The sequence below is a fragment of the Bison bison genome, unplaced genomic scaffold, assembly GCF_000754665.1.
Source record: "Bison bison bison isolate TAMUID 2011002044 unplaced genomic scaffold, Bison_UMD1.0 scf7180017857815, whole genome shotgun sequence".
Lineage (NCBI taxonomy): Eukaryota > Metazoa > Chordata > Mammalia > Artiodactyla > Bovidae > Bison > Bison bison.
In genome coordinates, this window is record NW_011488388.1 from 3,165 (window position 1) to 8,728 (window position 5,564).

Consider the following 5,564-nt stretch of genomic DNA (forward strand, 5'->3'; position numbering starts at 1 on the left):
ATATTAAAAAGCAGAGACATTGCTTTGCCAACAAAGGTCCGTCTAGTCAAAGCTGTGGTTTCTCCAGTAGTCATGTATGGATGTGAGAGTTGGACCATAAAGAAAGCTGAGCACCAAAGAATTGATGATTTTGAACTGTGGTGTTGGAAAAGACTCTTGAGAGTCCCTTGGACTGCAAGGAGATCAAGCCAGTCAGTCCTAGAGGAAATCAGTCCTGAATATTCATTGGAAGGACTGATGCTGAAGTTGAAGCTCCTATACTTCAGCCACCTGATGTAAAGAACTGACTCACTGGAAAAGACCCTGATTCTGGGAAAGATTGAAAGCAGGAGGGGAAGGCGACAGCAGAGGATGAGGTTGGGTGGCATCACCGACTCGATGGACATGAGCTTGAGCAAGCTCTGGGAGTTGGTGATGGACAGGGAGGCCTGGTGTGCTGCGATTCATGGGGTCACAAAGAGTCGGACACGACTGAGCAACTGAACTAACTGAACTGAACTGAGAGAGAGTCCTCTGCATATGGATGCATATGAATTAGGAATCTTGAAAGTCATCGAAACTGCCAATCCCACTCAGGAAATGAATAGACTTAAGGAGTATATCAGAGAAGGCAATGGCATCCCACTCCAGTACTCTTGCCTGGAAAACCCCATGGACGGAGGAGCCTGGAAGGCCACAGTCCATGGGGTCGCTGAGGGTCGGACACGAATGAGCGACTTCACTTTCACTTTTCACTTTCATGCATTGGAGAAGGAAATGGCAACCCACTCCAGTGTTCTTGCCTGGAGAATCCCAGGGATGGGGGAGCCTGGTGGGCTGCTGTCTATGGGGTCACACAGAGTCGGACACGACTGAAGTGACTTAGCAGTAGCAGGAGTATATACTTTGCTCTTAGAAGAAGAAATCAAGAAAAGAATGAAAACATTTCTTCTAATGGAAATCCCACCGTGGGGAGAGGAGGGTATGTGGAAAGCAATAACTATTACGTGAAACTCCAGACTGAACTAAATATGCCAAAGCATTGAAGGACATTAGAAGAACATCTTGAAATATGTTTTTTTAATTAACTAAGAGCAGAAATGAACAAAAAACAGGAAAGAATTCAGTAAGAGCTAATTGTTGTCAGGAAAGAAATTGACTCTCAGACTTTACCGATAAAGGAAAATTCTTTAGGGTCTCCAGGCAAATGACCAAATTACTTTCAAGGGTGAGAACAAGCTGGCATCGAACTTCCAAAGGCAAAGTGCAAACAGAAATGCACTTGTGGCAGGAGAGATGCGCACGCCCTCTCAGTAGAGGTGGGCCTAAGGGCTCACTGTGGGTGGGCGTAAAGTGAAAGCGTGAGTCACTCAGTCGCGTCTGACTCTTTGCAACCCCATCGAACCTGGGTCAAAGCACCACAGTTCAAAATCATCCATCATCAATTTCAGGCAGATTCTGTACCGTCTGTGCCACCAGGGAAGCCCCTGATGTGGGTAAAGAAGTCCTAAAATGTCTAAGGCGGGTCATGAGGGTTTATGTATTAATTTTACAGGCTTCGCAGGTGGCGGTAGTGGCAAAGAACCCAGCTGCCAACACGAGAGATGTAAGAGACGTGGGTTCAGTCCCTGAGTGGGGAAGATCTCCTGAAGGAGGGCATGGCAACCCACTCAGTCTTCTTGCCTGGGGAATCCCATGGACAGATGAGCCTGGTGGGTTACAGTCCACAGGGTCACAAAGAGTCGGAGACAACTGAAGCAAATTCACCGCATGCGCATAGAATTGTATGCCTTGATAACAGAGAGGAAAACACGCACAGAACTGACTGTCTAGCCACAAGCACAGCATCAGTGAGCCCCACAAAGTAGAAACATTGCAAACTTACCTGACCAAATGACAATAAAACAAGGACTTTAAATTTTTTCCTATTTTAGAAAATACTCTTGGATGAAACAAAAATGCAAAGTGAAATCACAGAATTTATTTATAATAAATATTATTAAAATATCACATGAAACAGGGTCAGAAGAGACGTCAAAGCCTTAAGCACACCCTTAAAAATAAAAGATTGAAAGTAATGTATTAGATTCCCAATTCTCACAGCTGGACTGGGGATTCCCCGTGCTCCAGGGGTTGAGAATCCACCTTCCAATGCGGGGGATGTGGCTTCCATCCCTGGTCAGAGAACTAAGATCCCACCTTCAGTGGAGCAGCTTCCCAGGTGGCTCAGGGGTAAAGAACCTGCCTGCCAATGCAGGAGATGCCAGAAACACGGGTTTGATCCCTGGGTTGGGAAGATCCCCTGGAGGAGGGCAGGGCAACCTACTCCAGTATCCTTGCCTGGAGAATCCCAGGAACAGAGGAGCCTGGTGGGATGCAGTCCACGGGGTCATGAAGAGTTGGACACGACTGAGCGACTGAACGCACGGACAGTGGAGCAATCAAGCCACGGCCACAGCTACCGCGCTGCAGAGCGAGGCAGCCCACACGCCGCGAGGAAGAGCCCCACGCAGGGGGCCGGCAGCCAGACACACAGATAAAGAAATGTTTCTAAAAAGGACAAGAGGGGCTTCCCTGGTGGCTCAGCTGGTGAAGAATCCACCTGCAATGTGGGAGACCTGGGTTCGATCCCTGGGTGGGGAATATCCCCTGGAGCAGGGAAAGGCCACCTACTCCAGTATTCTGGCCTGGAGAACTCCATGGACTGTATAGTCCGTGGGGTCGTGAAGAGTTGGACAAGACTGAGCGAAAAAATAAAATTAAAAATAAAAATTAAAATAGGACAACAATATAAACCACAGGACCTCACGGAGAAGGAAATAACGAATAGGGACCAGAGAACAGCGGATGTAACGAATGGATCAAAGTCCTCCCCCAGGGGGGTGGCCGGCAGGACTGGGCATGCTCCATGCGCAGGTTTTGGTCACAGAAGGAAGGAGCCAGTGCGCAACCCCGGCAAAGGCAAGCGCGGGCCGCCGCCGTGTGGGCGGAGGGCCACCCAGCCCACCCTTGGGTTTGCTCAGCGTGCCCAACCCCTGGATCGGTCCTCGGGGCGGCGTGGACCCCGCGCCTGGGAGCCCGAAAACTAAAAAAAAAAAAGTCTTCATCCTTGAGAAGATGAACAGAATTTTTCCATTAATTTACAGGATTATTAACAGAATCATTAGTATTATTTTTAAAAAATAATAAATTAACTAACATAAATAAGAAAAAATGGAGAGACTATAAATGCATGAAGTAAGAAAAGACAAAGGGCGGGAAAAATAACCTTTGGGACAAAAGGATAAAAAAATGTTTCATCGACAGAAAGTGCTTTGCTGGCTTCTAAGAAAATAACTTCAAAGTCTTCAACCAGATGTGTTTACAGAATTCAGTTTGCCTGAATTTACTCTATTAGAAAGAAAGAGGGGCTTCCTCTCTGGCTCAGCAGTAAAGAATCTGCCTGTCAATGCAGGAGACGAGGGCTCCGATCCCTGGGTTGGGAAGATCCCCTGGAGGAGAGCATGGCGATCCGCTCCAGTATTCTTGCCTAGAGCATCCCCATGGACAGAGGAGCCTGGCGGGCTACAGTCCACGGGGTCACAAAGAGTCAGACACGACTAAGCAACTGAGCATGCACACACCCAGAAAGAAATGTCTGTGATAGATACAATAGGTGATAATTTACAGGTAAGCTGACAAATGGACAGGTTGATAAGCAACGCAATCGATCGATAAAGAGAGGCTATGAGAAAGGACTAGACTGACGGGCAGTGGAAACGGCACCCACGCGGGAACAGAGGGAAAGCTCAGGGTGTGAAGCCGGCTTCAGAGCTTCCTGTCCCAAACCCAACCCTGGCTCTTCTCAGCATCACTTTCAGTTGTACGTGTGTTAGTCGCTCAGTCGTGTCCGACTCTTTGCGACCCCATGGACTATAGCCAGCCAGGCTCCTCTACCCATGGATTCTCCAGGCAAGAATCCTGGAGTGGGCTGTCATTCTCTTCTCCGGGAGGTCTTCCCGACCCAGGGACTGAGCCTGGGTCTGCTGTGTTGCAGCAGGCTCCTTACTGTCCGAGCCACCAGGGAAGCCCCGGTTTTTATTGACTCCTTGTTTTCGACCATAGATTGCATTTTCCTGTTTCTCTGTCCGTGCAGTAACTTTTGCGCTGGATAGCGCTGCAGACACGCGGTGGGGGCCTGGTCTCCGTCACGGGCCTCTGAATTGTCCCCGCCCCGCTTCCCGTGCGGAAGCCCTCATGCTGGACATGATGTATTTGTCCAGTGCCTTTGGGGCCTTCCAGGGGGTGAAAGTGAAGTGGGGTTGTAAGGGTGGAACCCCAACCCAGTAGGGCTGGGCCCCTTAGAAGAGGGAAGGACACCAGAAACCTGTCCCCACACGTGCAGAGAAGAGGGTGCGATGGGAAAGCTGCCGTCCACAAGCCATATGGGGGCCCTCGCCAGACACCAGGCTCTTAGCACCCTGACCTCAGACTTCCAGCCTCCAGAGAAGAAACCCCTGTTGCTTCTGTACCACATTCAGCGGGTTCTGTGTTACAGCAGCCCAAACAGACGTCCTAGAACCTTCTATCGGGAGGTGCAGCTGAGGCAGACGGCCCTGCTCCCCTGAGCTCTGGCCAGACAGGTCTGGGGGAACCTCGCAGGTGTCGGAGTGCAGCCTCCGAACGTCCCCCTGCTCGTCGTTCGGACCCGTCGTCTCAGGCAGGCCCTCCCCTCGAGGGTGGTCCTTACTCCTGGAGGCTTTCTGGTGGCCCGCTGGGGTCAGCAGGGTCTCTCTTCTCTGGACGGATGGGCCCCACCGGCCCCTCAGCTGTGCTCAGAAGCCCCGTGACCCTGCTCTGCACGCGGGCAGGGGGCAGACGCCCACCCACATTCTCTGCCCTGCCCCAGCCGATAGAAGGAGGGTGTGGTCATGGTGGGGGTGCCCCCAGGCGCTGAGGAGGACCGGGCTGATAGGGGATGGAGCCAGCGGGGGGCCGGGGTTGGGGCAACTGTGGCCTGAGGGCCTTGGACCCAACGCCCACGGATTTGAGCTCAGGGCAGCAGGGAGCCAGGCGAAGATAGACAGGCGGCAGCCGTGGTCACCTTCCACTTGGGAGGAGCTCGGCTCGGGCCGGCCCGGGGCTGCCGCGGGCTCTCGGGGACCAGAGGAGAGAGCAGCAGGGCCCGGGGCAGCCCGGCCCGCAGGCACTGAGCAGCACAGGCCGGCAGAAGGGACGGGGAACAGCGGGAGCCGGCCTGCCCGTAGCCGTGTCGGCCACAGCGGGAGGAGCCCACCCAGGGGCGGGCGTCCCCCATGGTCATGGTGAACCCAGACCTCCTGAGAGTCAGGTCTGCTGCGTGCGATGTGGAGGCAGTCACGGGACACACACCCCACCAGCCCGCCCGCCACCCCTCGGGCCCCTGGAAAGACGGGACCGGACACACACCCACCAGCTCGCCCGCCACCCCTGGCTCCCTGGAAAGATGGGACCATGGTTCAGCTGAAGAGTTTATTCGGGCTGAGCAGCTGCAGGTGGCCCCCCAGGGCTGGTGGCCCAGGGAGGCCGGGTGGCCCAGGGAGGCCGGGTGGGCGGGGCTCCAAGCA